Raw genomic sequence first — 16,987 nt, forward strand, 5'->3', positions numbered from 1 at the left:
TCAATGCCCTCTTCTGGTGTGTGAAGACAGTGTACTCACATACATAGAATAAATAAATAAAATTAAAAAGGGAAAAGAAAAAGATTTGATGTTGCCTTTGATTTCCAACAGGGAAATCAGGACTTCTTGTGCCATATAGACCTGGTCTTTGTTTTAAATAGTCTCTCCCTTGGTCTACTTTGCTATCATATCATAAAAATATCACAGGCTAGGTAATTTGTGAACCACAGGAATGTCTTCGCCACTGTTCTGAAAGCCAGGAGGCCCAAGATCAAGACTCCCAGTGCTGATTGGTAAGGGTTTGCTGACTGCTCGTGGGGCAAAAGGAAGGAAAGAGAGCAAATGGCCCCCACTCAGGCCCTTTGGTAACCCCCTAATTCCATCTGGGAGAGCTCTATTCTGCTAACAGCCAGTTCACAAAGGCCCTGTGTTTGCAATGTTCAGACCACCAAGGCCTGGCATATTCAGGCCATAGTCCCCTCTTCTCTGCACACTACTTACTGGACACTCTTCTCTTGAAACTTGTCTAGAGCATCCCCTATGGGCCTCATCTTTCCGAGTCCTCTGGGTTATCATGGCTGAGCTCCGGCTCCCTGCCTGCCTCTCCTGGATCCTTCTCAGGTTTTACCTTCTCTCAGCCGTCTCAACCTCCTCCTCGGAAATGTAAATTCATTCACTTTATTTATTTTTTTTTTTTTTACTTTCAGAACTGATTTTTCTCCCCTTAAATGTCTTATCTGCAATGACCCATAGGACTCCTGCACTTGATACTCCTCCACAAATACTCTGTGGAAGAAGCTTCTAGTTGAATCTGTAAATAAACAAGTAGACTCATGGATTCCTGAAATAGTATATTTCCAGTTTGAGTTCAAATTGGTGATATGACTACATTTTGGGCATCAGACCGAGATATCTTATGTAGACTCCTGGGTAAGTCTCCCTTGCTTGACTGTCTTCCCCAGGGTGACAAGGAAGCCTTGAAGCTGGATTTTAGCCATGAGGTAGAGGTCACTTTCCTAGAATGGCAGCAGAAACATAGAAGTGTCTTGGGTCTCTGACGTCATGAAGCAGCTATGTTAACCAACCCTGGGTAACCAACATCTACAGGAGAAAAATAACGTCAGGGCCTGGAGATGTTAGCTCAGGGGACAAGCATGTGCCAAGCATGTGTCAAGCATGTGATATTTGAGCACCAAAAATGAATAAGTAAACTGAAATCGCCATCGTGTGTAAGCTCCCATAGGGGAGGGGTACATTCTGATCTTTAAAATTCAACTTTAGCCTTAATGCCTCCTGTACCAAATAAATAACACTCTTGGGGAAGGGGGGAATTAGCTCAGTGGTAGAGTGCTTACCTAGCAAGTACAAGGCCCTGGGTTCAATCCTCAGCTCCGAGAGAGAAAAAAAAAAAAAAAAAAAAGACAAAATAACATTCCTGGCAGTTCTGGTCCTTCCTATAACTCTAAGAGACAGACTTGCCTTCTTCCTTAGGCTAGCTTGAGTCACCTGTTCATAGCTGAGCTGCTAGGTAAGTTAGAACAACAGATGTGCATTCTCTCCCAGAGCTCTGGAGACTGGAAACTGGTAGTCACATGCTCGCTGGGCCGGCTTCCTCTGAAGGCCCGCAGGGAGGATCTGCTCCAAGCCTCTGCCTGTTTCCTAGGGGCCTGCAGGTCGTCCTCAGTGTTTGATGCTTGTCAGTGTGTCACCCTGATCTTCTGATTGTCACGTGATATCCCCTGTACATCTACTTGGATCTCTTCTTTTAAGGGTAGCAACGACTACCTTACATAGAGTAGGCTTGCTGTAACTTTGGACGGCCTTACCCTAACTCCTTCTCGTCTCCAAAGACCTTATTTCCGAGTAGGTGACATCCATAGGTATTTGAGCAAATCTGACAGTATGACACAATTTAACCCAAGCCAGTGATATAAATCCCAAATGGGCTTCCATTAATGAAAATCATAGTAGAAAAGATATGGTGTCAAGACTTGACAGAAAGCTACAATGACGAGAGATGGTTTTAGATGTAGCTCAACAGCAGACTGCTTGTACCCATCCCAGCACCACAGAGGGGGACAAAAGATTAATTTGGCAAAGGATGGTAGTGCAGGAGGCTGAGGCAAGAGGATTGCTAATTCAAGGCCAGCTTGGGTACTGGCTTTGAAACCAGTGATATTCTGTTTCAAAATAAAAGACTAAGCAAATGAACCATTGGAACAGGATAGAATCCCCAAATGGATACAAACACATTTGGGCTTCTAAGAAGTAACAATGCGGTGAGAAAAGTCCCTTTTACGATGATACTGACATAACTGTCTACCACAGACCAGACCAAAAAAAAACCTGGTTTGAAATAGACCTATAGCATATGAACTAAAACTGTGATTCTTTCAGTAGGAAACAGGAGAATATCCTCGTGACTCAGTGATTTCAGACATTGTGCAAAAAAAGAAAACTGAAAGCAGGAAGAACCCCACCCATCTACACTTGCATGGGCATTGCATGCATCTGAGAAATAATTTGTTTTTTAAAGCATAGAACGATCTACAAACTCATAATAAAACGACAAAACATAACAGCCAAGACACTTGAAGATATACCTCACAAACCAAGAGAGGTGAGCGACCCATGAGCACATGCGATCTTCTCTTCTCGTGGGTTAGCAGTTCTCCTACACAAGTGGAATGAAACACGAGGTGAGAATACGCTTTTTCTGTGCAGTAGCCCCAGTTGCTAACTGAACATTCTTCCAAGGCATAAACACAAAAACATACAAGTCCTGATGTAGAACTCTCAGCTTCTTTTCCAGCCCCATGCCTTCCTGCACACTCATGCTTCCCACACGATGATAATGGACTAAACCTCTGAAAGTAATGGCCGGCCCCAGTTAAATGTTTTCTGTTATAAGAGTCTCCACGGTCTCTTCACAGTCATAGAAACCCTAAGACGGCCTGTATTAATTCATTTTCTGTGGCTGTCACAGAATACCTGGCTCTAAGTACCTCTCAAGTAAAAGGGAGATATTCAGCTTGTAGCTTTGGAAGCTCAAATCCACCATTGGCCAGCTTTATGGTTTCCACCTCTGATGAGAGTCATTGCTATATCACCCCATGCAGATAGCATTGTGGTATGAACTTATGTAAGAGAGATAACACTAAGAGACAAAAAGTCAATAAAATGCAGGGCTTTTTTTTTTTTTTTGCTTGTTTTTTTTTTTTTTTTTATAACAATTCATTTTGGGAAGTAACCAGAGTCACCAAGAACTACATTAGTCCCTTCCTAGGACAGGGTCCCCAGTGACCTAACTACGTCCCATTAAACCTTACCTCTCAAAGATCACACTACTTCCCAACATCACCACATTAGGAACAAAGATCACAATATACAAGTCTATGGGCAGGAGCATATTGAAGCCAGACAGGGCCCAGTCTGATAACATGAATCTGTAATTGTGGGATGATGTCATACAGGTGAGGCAGATACAAGATAGAAGGAGGCCAGTCATTGGACGAGAAAGAAGGATGGGCGGGGGAAAAAGTCTGAGGGGAGAGGAGGAGACTGGAACGAGAGGAGACTGGAGAGGGCAGCAGAGAAGCTGCAGAGAACATGGAGGCTGATGTTAAGATTCCACTCTGTATTTACAGGTTGTTATGAATGTTCTTAAGGGATGGATGTGTATTGGGCTTTGTATGTTTAGGTGGGCAATTATATCTTATCAACTGGATCAGAGGTTATTGTGTTGTGTGTTCTTTCATGTAGTGGTTTAAGTTTAAGAGAGTGTGTGGTGGCCAGAGACGCTGGGCCACCACAGAATTGAGATGTGTATTTCTGGCACGGTGATAGCCTGCCTTGGGGACTGGATGGATAGAGAGATTGTTGCCAGGCTCAGAGAGAGTGTGTGATATGGGATGGATATGAGATTAAGATATCTACCAGATATCTTGGGGCACTGCAGTGCCGATTCTAGTGGGGGTAAAAGACAACCAATTTTATAATTTTACAGCAACATGCAATAATTATTTATTATTACATTAATAGCAGAGAACGTTTCCTGGCTATAGCTAAGGGGAGGATGTGGATGTGGAAGACAGGGATAAGGGATGTGTCGGTGCTAATTTTGAAGACTGGAGAAGGAGTAATGGGACAATTAATATCAAGGTGGTGGAGAGGGTGTGTCTCAAGTTAGAAAGGCAGGAAGACAGTTTCCCTGTTAGGGAATAGAATGCGACCTTGCCAGCACACCGACTGAAGCCCAGCAAAGCCTTCGGGGGATTTCTTTGATGCTTTTGTTTTGCTTCATAGTGCGGTGGCTTAGGCTACCCAGGATTCACAGTCTTCCCTTTCTGCCTCCTGGGTGCTGGGATTTCAGGAGTGTGTCGCCACACCCAGTTCCTCGTTGGAGTTCTAGCACAAAAGCTGTAAGATATGTATTTGTGCGGTCACTTGTTACAGCAGTAGCCAGAATGCTGACAAGACTGTACACTGTATCATTCCATCTACATGAGATACAGACAAAAGGAAATCAGTGGAGATTGGAGCCAGAACTACAGGGACCAAAAGAACTTCCAGGAAATGTTCTGTGTCTCCATTTGTGTGTTTAATACTTACAGTATACAGAAAACAAAGCAAAACCAAAAAGAATTAGACAGAATCAGTGTGCATTTGACTGGGTGTAAAATCTACTCTTGGAAGCAGGAGCCACTGTGCAGTTACCTTTCCACACTGTGAGGATCTGCAGTGCCCTCTGTCTCCCTTCCAACCGTAAGCACACACCCTTCACCACAGACTCCCAAATCACCATCTTCCAGCTGCAGACATTTCCCTAATCATCCTTAGAAAATTCCAGAAAAGCAAGCAATTAATTCCAGAAAAGTCAGCAGATTTCTGCAATGACAAGCTGGTGTCCCCAACAGTGTTTAGAAACAATCCCAGCCCTTGATACTTACCAGACAGACTCTTGACAGTTTCTCTTCTTGGGTCCTGGTGACAAACTCATGAAGTTAGCATCAGGACCACCGTTTTACAAATGCAAAAGCAGCCCTGTCCCTGTGACCCAGTTAATGGAGTCAGTGCTGGGCTCCACAGCAGTTCACACCCCCCTGCATCCTCCCCATGACCTCCCTACCACCAGCTCTCTCTCTCTGCTCTCTGGTAGGGCTCACCAGTCATTTATAACAAACAAGCAGTGGCGTTAAGTAGGGCACTCCAGAGGTCAAGGCGCTCCTTTAGGATGGCTGAGCACAGCGGAGGATCCTCTTGTGTTTGTTGGTTTTAAGGGGGTAATAGTGTCTTTTTTCTGTAGTGCTGGGTATCAAGTCCAGAGCCTTGTGCATGCTAGGCATCGGCTGTCGAGCTCCCCACAGCCCAAGTCAGTTTGTTTTTAAGCCCAGGTCTTATTCTCAGTCCAGGCTGGTCTTGAACTCCTATTTCTCCAGCTACCACTTCCCAAGTGCTGGGATCATAGGCGTGTGCCACCATGCCCACCACAAAAGAACGTTTAAAGACATGACTACGCTTCTTCTCATAATTGTCTCTCAGTACAGTTTACATACAATTTAGCTGCACAACTATAGAGGGTCAAAAGTTGATAAATGTTGGCATATACTCACCAGATATTGAGCATAGACACACACCGGTTTTATTTCCTGCCCTATTGAGACCCCCATCTTAATCTCCTTCATTCCCCTGACAACCCTGACACCTTGCTTCACATTGTCACCTTCAGTTAGCTATATAAATGGAACCCATCATATGCACTCCTCTGTAATTATGTTGAGGCTTACCCATGTGGCTACGTGATTCCATTTTACTGATGGGTCTTCCTCCACTATGCGGATCTGCCATGGTTAACTTCCTCATGTGTTGATAGGCATCTGGGTTGTGACTGGTTTGATCTATTACAAAGAAAGCCAGGGGCATTTGCTTTTCTTGAATAAATTTAAGGATAGAAAGACTGGATCATGTGGCAGATTTGTGGTTAACTTTAAAAAAAATGATTTATTTATATGTGCTTTGGTGTTTTGCTTGCATGTGTGTCTGTGTGAGGTGTCACATCACACGGAACTGGACTACAGGCAGTTGTGAGTTGCCGTGTGGGCGATGAGAATTGAACCCAGGCCCTCTGGAAGAGCAGCCGGTGCTCTTAGCAGCTGAGCCATCTCCAGCCCCCCTCCCTTCTCACAGTGTCTTGCTATGGGAAGCTGCCCTCAAACTCAAGCCCTCTGTCTCAGCCTCCTACATGCTGATATGTGATAGTCGTATGCCACCAAAATAATACACAGCACTTCTTGGGTGGTCTTCAAGCCAGAGATGTCCAGAGGTGGACTCTACAACTTTCTGCTGCCATTCTCTGAGAAACAAAAAGAAAAGAGAGCTGTCTCCAAGAGTCTAGTCCCAACACAGGATCTGTGCAATGTCTCTGCTTTCTCCAGCTGTCCCCACCTCACCGGACCTACAACTACAGCCCTTTCGGAATTTCACCTACCCCATTTCACTTGACTGCAGGAGAAGGGTTTCTTAATGGTTCAGTCACAAAATAAAACTCCTGAACAGAAGACACATGTGACCTTACATCCTAATGTTCCAGAGGGAAAAAACAAATTTCAAATGATCAGTCGTGTGTGTTTGTGTGTGTGTGTGTGTGTGTGTGTGTGTGTGCTGCCCATGATAAATACTACATTTTCATTTGTTGAATGTCCCTGGCTAGTTTTCTGTCAACTTGACATGAGGCTAGAGTTGTCTGAAAGAAGGGAAACTTTCTAGGGGAGGGCCCAGTCTGTTGGGGCGGTGCCATCCCTGGGCAGGTGGACTTGGATTTTATAAGAAAGCAGGCTGAGGAAGCCATGACAAGTGAGTTAGTAAGCAGCACTCTCCATGGCCTCTGCTTTAGCGCCTGCCTCCAGGCCCCTGCCCCTGTGTGTGTCACCACGGCGATAGTAACCTTAACTATGTCGTGAATGAATAAATCATTGCCACACACATTTCTGACACAGGCACTCACGTGAGTGGAAATCATTAGGTGAAACACAGGAACCAACGGTTCGTGTGGAGAGAAGTAGATGGAAGAGTGCAGTGGGCCATTCTTAACCTGTAATCCCCAGAAGTCAGGAGTCAAAGTCAGGAGGTGAGCTTCAGGCAAGTGGATGCTACAGTTAGACCTGTCTCTAAAGCAAAAGAAACAACAACAACCACCATATTGGGGTGATCTGGAATGTAGGTCCGTGGTAAAACATAGGCCTGACATTGCAGGCATGGGAGTAGGGGTGGGGGAGGGACTGAAAAGAGTGCAAAACTCCCTCCTGAGGAACATCCTGTTTCAGAATCCCCCATAGAGAAAACTTCAAGATGACCATATAATTACAATGAAAACTAAGCAAGGCAGAGATCTCAGTAATAAGAAACAGACTGGCTGCAGGGGTTCCCAGAGTATGGGAGCATACACTTCCCACCCCACCCCCCATTCTGTCACACTCTGCAAGAGAGAGAGATGCTCACGGCAAGGCTCCCCTGGTCTCCCAACTTGAACTGCTCTCCAAAAGAAGAACAGAAGGAAATGCAAGGTAACTTAACAGCTTCTTAAACACCAAGAGTAGTCTGGGTAAGAAACAGTGACACGAATGTCTAAGTGGTCAACATAGAAAATGTTAGAGCCACATTCAACCTCACACACAAGAAACTCTGAGAGTAACTTGGGTAAACCTGGTGGGGGCTGCAGGCTCTCTCTGGAGCTGTCCCTTGGATTGTCCCCAGCACGCGTGCCACTGGCACTGAGATATCATCCTCTCGCTTCACTAAAGAAGACACTGTGGGGCTGGAGAGATGGCTCAGTGGTTAAGAGCACTGACTGCTCTTCCATGGGTCCTGAATTCAATTCCCAGCAACCACATGGTGGCTCACAACCATCTGTAATGGGTTCTGATGTCCTCTTCTGGTGTGTCTGAAGACAGCTACAGTGTATTCACATATGTAAAATAAATAAAAATAATATAAAAGGTTTAAAATATTTTATACAATAGTTTATTTAAAAAAAAAAAGATACATGTGTGGAGAAGAGGAGCTGATTGAATGTCTCAGGAGGAAAAAGATCACTTTTAATCTGGAGTATTGTAAAAGCTTTTAAAAACTGCTTGGTGTGAGCGCTAGAGAGAAGATGCCATGGACAAAGTTTCTGGCACAGAGGCCTGAGGACCAGAGACTGAATCCCCAGAACCCACAGCAAAGCCAGGTGGATCTTCTGGGAAGGCTGGCTTTGCTCAGACAAATTCCTGACCTCTGGGTTCTGCATGAGATCCTTCCTCAGCTGATGAACTGGAAGATGGAGGGGTACACCTGACATCAACCTCCGGCCTCCAGGTTGATGTACATGCAAAGTGTACACACACACACACACACACACACACACACACACACACACACAAGGGGTTGATGGTATGGAACAACTCAGGGGAAGTTCCCACTGAGGTTCTCAAACTCAAGTGAGCACCAGTAAAAACTACAAGTGTGGAAACACACTACCTGGCTCATCTCCAGAGTGCTAAATTTAGCAAGTTGGCTAAATCTGACTTGGGACTTAAGGATCTGTATTTCTGGCTGAGCATGGTGGCGCATTCCTTTAGTCCCAGCACTCGGGAGGCAGAGGCATGCAGATCTCTGTGAGTTCGAGGCCAGTATGATCTACAGAGCAAGCTTTCAAGACAGGTAGAGAAACAGCTGCCTCGAAAAGCCAAACAACAAAAGACAGACAGACAGACAGACAGACAGACAGACAGAATCTCCATTTCTAATGTATCCCCAGTGAGCACAACTTACAAACTATAGATAGAAACTGCAGGTCAACTGGATAAGTCTTATCAAGAGACTTATCCTGATACTCAAAAGAGAAAAAAAAATGAATATAAAGCACACAGAAAGGTAATTGCAAAACACCATTCCAGCTATTAATCTATAAGGATGCTTAGCCCTCTTTTGATGTGTTGTTGGCTTAGAAAGCACAGTTCACTTACATAGAATCAATAAGTGGACATGCATGGAAAACCCACAACTGAGTGAAACCACTCCAAAAATGCAAGCAGATAGGACTAAACAGCGCCAGCTGTGAGTGGAATGACACAGCAGAGAGGGGGCCAGCAGTCAGTCAACACCAGAAGTGTCCTATCACCCACGGAAATGCTCTGCTCCAAAACCATAAACTAGGCAAACAGCCTAAAGGGGAGGAGTACTGGATTCTCTATTTCCTCCGGCCAAAACGCAAAAACTAAGACTAAAAAGTTAAACGATTCACTGTAATAAATATTCATGAGACAGTATGTCTTCAGTTAAAAAGCAAACCAAAAAAAAAAAAAGGCTGGAGGCTGGAGATGTAGCTCAATAGTAGAGTGGTTGTGTTAGGTTCCAAGCACCATAAAAGAAGAACAAATGAGCCAGATTAACATGCAACAGTGGGGTGGTTAATTTGGCAACACCCACCAGAAAAGCCGGGACACTGTTTCTGAATGAGCCAGAACCCATGAGAAAGTGGGCCTGAGAACTCCTGTGGATAAAAGAGAGTGGAACTTGAGTCTCTTAGGCACCCAGCAGCGGCCCAGAGGTTCTGTTTGAGCTGAGCTCTCAAACCTGGAACCAGTCAGTCTGCAACAGAGATTCTAAAACCACGGAAGGTCTGACCTGATTTTTGTTTTTCACTTTTAGAATCTGTAAGACTGCTGCAGCTGAATGGGGAAGAAGCAGAAACACAATCAGGACAAAAGGTAATACTTCCCCACACTCTCAGCTAGTACGCAAGGACACAAATGCAAACAGGATACTGTCGTACCCGTCGTAGGACCTAGCAGGGCCTGGCTAGCTAAGAATGGTTTGATTCATAAGAGCCCCCAGACTGGAAACCAGTCCAAACTCTATGAGCAGGAAAAAATGAGCAAATTTCAACAAGAGAGGGGATGAATTACTGATACATGCCACAGTATTGGTGAATCTCAAAAACAGTATAAGCCAAAAGAGCTAGGTATAAAAGCACAGGCAAGTGGCTCTTTTAAGTACCTTTCCTTTTGCTTGTCTATTGAACTAGTTAGTGTCTTAAGTGTTTAGAAAATATTGATAAGGGGCTGGAGAGATGGCTTAGCGGTTAAGAGCACTGACTGTTCTTCCAGAGGTCCTGAGTTCAATTCCCAGCAACCACATGGTGGGTCACAACCATCTGTAATGGGATCTGTTGCCCTCTTCCGGTGTATCTGAAAAACAGCTACAGTGTACTCATATAAACATAATAATAAATAAATCTTTAAAAAAAAGATTTAAAAAAAGAAAATATTGATAAGAATTTCTTACTTAAGGTTGATAAAGAATTCATTTGTTCGGTTGTTTGTTTTTCAAACAGGGTCTCACTGTACAACTCTGGCTCAACTAGAACTCACTCTGTACACCAGGCTGGCCTCCAATACAGAGATCCACCTGCCTCTGCCTTCAGAATGCTGTGACTAAAGGTGTGAGCCACCAATCCACCTCTGGTAGATAAGGGTCTTAATCTGTCAAAAATTCAAAATTTGGAGCCAGCAAGATGGCACCTTCTGCCAAAGCTGACAGCCTGACCCCCAGAACCCACATATCAACTCCAAAAGTTTGACCTCCTCTACACGTATACCATGGCACATACATATTCGTGTACACATGCAAGTATGCACACATGTGCACATGCAAATAAATAAATGTAAAAATATTTAACAATGTTCAAAAATCTAAATTTATTAGTTATGAAAGTCATATCTAACTGTGTTAGGAAATATAATTTGTGTGCAATTCTGGGAACCAAACAAGGGTATCATGCCAGCTAAGTAAATGCTCTGCCAGTGACTTATACTCCAGCCCTGTGTTTTTTTAATTTTAATGGTTAAAAGACTGCTAACTGTTCAAAATATTTATAAGAAGGAAATATATTTTTGCTAATCAAGTCATAATAGCAGGAATGGCTCTTCTTTGCAGAAAAGCTTGTTATAGGTTCATTGTTCATCAACAGGTATTGAACAATCACCTCCAGTCCTCCCACATGAGGACACATAAACAGAGCACAATCTGATGGCACCGGGCACCCTGGGTTCTGTCATTTACATGGAATTATATTCAAGGTGTGCAGTTTGCCTTTAGAGATGGCTCACAACATTGCGCTCTCTCTCTCTCTCTCTCTCTCTCTCTCTCTCTCTCTCTCTGTCTCTCTCTCTCGTGTGTGTGTGTGTGTGTGTGTGTGTGTGGTGTTGTTGTTGTTGTTGTTGTTGTTGTTTGAGATGTTGGTAAGGCATCCACAGTGCACCACACTTGGCTGGGCTGTCACCACACTGCCTGGATCCAGTTCAGAGTTACTGGAGACTGATGTTCCCAACCACTTCTTCCTTGCTGTGCCAACCAGCTTTGCCCTAAGGCAGATCAGAGTGCAGTTCCAAGTTACAAAGACATGTGACCTCTGGCCTTTCCAAGCTGCTTATGGAGAAGAATACACCAAATATGTCTACAGTGCCTGACACCTAGTAGGTGCTAGGATCACAACAGATGCGTAGATGGAACATGTTTTTCTGAACATCGCCTCTCACCATTTCTTCCCCAATAGCAATCGCAGCTGGTTCCCTGCTCTGGGCTGGATGTTTTACATACTCTGTTTTTGATATTCTTCCTGCCTTACTTTCCTAGGGTCTACACCCGGCCTTCTGCGGCTCTCTCGGTGCTATGTTCCCTGCTCCTCTCTTGTTGGAATTCAGCTTAATTGTGTCACCTTTAGGCATTCCTTGGTCACCCCGAATACCATTCTGTTTATAGTTCATAGTCATATGATCATTTTCTATGCCATTAAGCAGTGTTTATCTTCATTTTAAATGTCTGGGTAAATAAAAAATGACTAAGTTAAAATGGTAAAAATACCCTACTTTTTAACACATATTTCCCCCATGTTTACTATTAAAAACCCATACTTCAACAAATATTCTAGGATTTATAGATCTAAACTCATTCCAGATTTTCCTTTTTAAAATTAGTGTGTGTGTGTGTGTGTGTGTGTGTGTGTGTGTGTGTGTGTGTGTGTGTGTTAGAAGGCAACTTTGTGGAAACTGTTCACAGAGGTTACATTTCTAAGTTGGAAAAAATACAAAATGTGAAGTTCTTGCCTGAATTTCTGCATAGTTCGGTGAGGGTTCTTCTGACTCTGTTCCAGCCCTCTGCAGACGGCACAAGGGAATACTGTCCTGCCATACGTTTTTATTTAGTATTCTCTTCCTGACCAATCTACAGAAATGTAATAGATTAATAATGCAAAAGAATCTGATGCAAGCCACTGCTTTCTGAATCGTCACCCAAATCAGTGTTCTCGAGGGCCACCTTGCAGTGTGGCACCTGTTGAATAGAATTGTGTTCGGAGCTGGGATATAGCTCAGACACACAGTGCTTGCCCAGAGCATGCAAGGCTCTGGGTTTGATTCCGAGCACTGGATAAAAAGAAAGAATTCATTGTGGTGGGATTTGATGGTAGGAAGTGGGAAACCTCTGGACTGGAGGGAAACTGGGGTTGGAGGGGTGTCGGGAGTTTTGGGCAAGCTAGGGCTATAGAATACAGACCTTGTGTCAAAACAAAACAAAAAACAAACAAAAAACAAAAAAAAATCTACCCCCTCCCTTCACTAAATAAAATGTATACATTAACAAATATAAATAATCTGAAGGCATACGGAGCGGCTGCCAGGCCAACACTGTGGCACCTGTCAGCACCCCCTCCTCTCCCACTCCATTTTGTCCTGTGGGTCCCCATTAAGCACTGTTTTCAGCCATAAGCCTCTGGGCTTTACATAGCTACACATGTCTTTCAGATTAACCCCCATCTCTTCCCGCAAGTGGCTGCTTTATTCTTATAGCCAACAGGACACAAAACTCAGAGGCAGAAAATTGTCTTCTATGTTTTTTAATGTCTTAAAAGCATGTGTGTGCCCATCTGTTCTCAATCAAGAAGAAATCAGAGTTAGGCATATAAAAAGAATCCAGTATCGCGGATCAATCAGCTTGTTAACTAGTGTGGGGTGCCAGCGATTTTGTGCACAGTGGTGGGATAAATAGAGAATACACCCGAATACATCGGCTGGGCTGGGGGCCAGCTCAGGAGTGGAGCACTCCTCTAGGACTTGTGAAACCCTTGGTTAGATCTCAGGAGCCGGAAAACCTGCAAACAAAAGACCGACAAGGACTCTAACTCCCTTTAGATCTGGTACTTTTTCTGAATTGGGAGGATGTTTAGTGTGTGGTTTGTTTCTCTAGATACTTGCTTCATCTTTAAACTATAAAAACAGTGATAGGAGGAGGGAGGGAGGAGAGGAGGGAGTGGGGGAGACCAGAGGGAGGCAAGGGTTAGAAATTATGTTTTTTAAATATCCTGTTTTCTTCTAACAGGCACGTTTTTATGGCTCCTTTGTTTGGAGACAGGGTCTTAGTATGTAGATCAGGTGGTCTTGAACTCACAGAGATCCTTCTGAGTATAAGACTTCCAGAAGGGCTCCACTTAGGCACAAATGGACTAAGACTCCAAGTGGGTGCCAGGAAAGAACCACAAAAGATCCACTACCTGAACTGTGAAAACCGAACCTTAGCCTGTAGGAGACGAGTCCTAAACCATGATATATTCACAATGTGACATTATGGACGGCAGAGAGAACGAGCTATTGCCCAATGCGGTGTGGGTGAGACCAAGAACAGAGCTGTTTACCCCAGCAGCTCATCACACAGGGCTGTTCTCTGGGGACTGAGCCTGGCCTCTCCCACACTGCATCCTATGGAGGGAGGTGGGAGCTGAGGAGACAAGATGCTGAACTGTCAGCACGGCCAACTCATGTTGTTCCCCTTCACTGTTCACCTCACTCGGGAAGGAGCTACTAGTGTGTTACACGAAAGATCAACAGGATTTTTAGCAAAACAAAAAACAAAAAAGAAAGAAGGACTGAGAACATCAAAGAACTATGGTGTTGATTCCTCTGCCTGGGCCTGTACAATATAGTATAGTCAACAAAGGATTCTCCAAGCGCTTGTGAAATAGAACAATGTGATGGTGAAGTGGTTACTACAACCTGACAAATAGACAGCCTGCCACTCATGTGCCCTTTCGTATACTTAAAGTAGTTAACCACTATATACTGGTATACACACACACACACACACACACACACACACACACACACACACACCACACACACACACCACACACACACACCACACACACACACACACACACCACACACACCACACACACACACACCACATATATATTTGTATATGCGCATATATATATATATATATATATATAGAGAGAGAGAGAGAGAGAGAGAGAGAGAGAGAGAAGAGAAACAAATAAATAACATCTATTAGTATGTAGTATTTGTCATGGGATTCTTGGACTATGAGTTTGAAAGCCTAATAAAAATTTCCTTTTATGTTGGCCATTTACGAAAACATTTTAACACACGTAACTTATTTTAACTTGCTTACAGCCTGGTAGTCTTCACAAGTGTAAATTTTTCTAATTTTAATTTACATAGGGATTTGAATTATAGAGAATTATGAAAACTCCTTGATCAAAAACGGAGAATTTGGTATGGAAGAATAAGTTTAAAGGGAAAATTATGTCCGGGTCAGCAGATGCTGGGCTTGCCCTTTTTTTTTTTTTTTTTTTTTTTTTTTTTTCCCCTCGGAGCTGGGGACCGAACCCAGGGCCTTGTGCTTGCTAGGAAAGCACTCTACCACTGAGCTAAATCCCCAACCCCCCTTTTTTAAGTGGGTGGTAGGTGAGTTTAGTTATATAAAGGAATAAGGATGATGGAGATCTCTCTCTCTCTCTCTCTCTCTCTCTCTCTCTCTCTCTCTCTCTCTCTGCTTCTTGATTGACAGGGTCTCATTATATAGCCCAAATTGGCCTGGAATTTTTTTTTTTACCTAATTTTTTGAGAAGTATTTTTATTTTCCGTTCATGGGTGTAAAAGTAGGACAGAAGGACAGAGAATGGCCGTGTCTGGGAGGGTGGGTGCTGGCCATCCATGGTCATATGATACTTGGGAAATCAAGTTCCCCTCTTAGGCGTCTTAGTCTCATTAATAGAAGTAGAGACACAAACAGAACCCATATCCACCCGCACCCCACTTCCTCACCCCACCCCCGGCAAACACACAGAAGCCTGAGGGCAGCTTTTACAGTCTAGAAGGAGAACCCTAGGGCAGTCAAGCTGGGAATCTCCTGGCTGCCTGGAAGGGAGGAAAGAGGAAAAACAGCCAAGCTATTTGAGATAAAGCAACCAGAGGTCAGTCACCTAGAGGCCGCCAGCCATGCACCAGGAGCAGATTGTTAGCAGCAGGAGGAGGGCGTTAGAAAAGGTGTTAGGAAGTCCAAAGCTTTGGTTAGGGAGTTTAAAAAGCATACTTAGGTCCTGGTCCTACTGCAGAAAAGAAAAATAAATAGTTCTGGGTTCTGTGTCAGCCATCAGACAGGGCAGGTCCCTGAGCCTCCCGGCAGCTTTGATGGCTGTCAGGGCTACACTGCAGCCTTGGGCTTGGGGTGGGAGACGGGCAGTGAGCATGGACAGAAAAAGCACTTTGTCTAAGGTGAGCACCCTAGCTAGTCAGGTCCCCGATCTGCCACAGCACTGAAGTAACCCTTAAGACAAGAGACAAGGGCCTGTCTCCACCTAGAGGTAGATTCTGCTCTCGACACTACCGGGCCCAACAACTTAAAATGAAAAGTGTAGGAGACACCCTAAAATTATTTTGTAGATTAGAGGAGTGCACAACAAATAGTCTCAAAGGCAAGGGCTCCCCCACAGACACCCCAGGAAACCTTAACCCTGATTCTTACTGCTTTCAGTATTTTTTGTGTATTTTTTTGTCTGTTTTGTCCTTTTGTTTCAGATCTAGGGCTCACATGGGAGGCCATAGCTCCACACCTAAGCTGCACCACACACACACACACACACACACACACACACACACACACACACACCACACACACACACCACACACACACACCACAACACACACACATACACACACACCACAACACACATACACACACACCACAACACACACACACCACAACACACATACACACACACACCACAACACACACACACACACACCCCACACACACACCACAACACACATACACACACACCACAACACACACACATACCACAACACACATACACACACACCCCACAACACACACACACACCCCACACACACCACAACACACACACACCACAACACACACCCCACAACACACACACAGACACACACACACCCCACAACACACCACACACACACCCCACAACACACCACACACACCCCACAACACACACACACACACACACACACACACACACACACGCCCATGTGTTCTTTTACGTAGAAACACAATACACCAACTCTTATGCTGAATCCATTCTTTTGAGATAGTATGTTTTTAAGGGAATAAACTCTGAGCACCCCAAAACATGCTGGTACTGACTCTTCAAGGGCTCTGAGCAGACTGATCATGGGGGATGTGTGGCCGGCACTATCTCTAGGATTAGCTTTGAAAGAGAAGCATCTCACACACTCCCTCAGGACATTAGTCCCCTCTTTCCTTCCAGGCAGAGGTCCAATGAGCGTTTTGAGTTTCCTGGGCACCCAATGGCATCTCTGTCTCATACATACTTCATAGGCTGTATTCTGCACTTACTGTTTTTAAACAGATTGAGTAGTGCAGCTACTGGTCTAGGCCTGAACTGGACTGGTATATTTGTGGCCATGAGTAACACAGCAGAGAATGTCCCGGGCATAGATGAGTGCAGACAGTTTGTCTCTGAAGGTGCTGGGAGGAGCCAGGCTCCTGTCCCCTTCTCCGCGTGTGGAGTATTTCTGCACTGTCTTCATGGGCACATAAATACCTTCACAGCTCCATTCTTTCTTAAGTCACTGTGTGATAAACCTCATAGCAATTC

This window comes from Rattus norvegicus, chromosome 15, assembly GCF_036323735.1.
Source record: "Rattus norvegicus strain BN/NHsdMcwi chromosome 15, GRCr8, whole genome shotgun sequence".
Taxonomy (NCBI): Eukaryota; Metazoa; Chordata; class Mammalia; order Rodentia; family Muridae; genus Rattus; species Rattus norvegicus.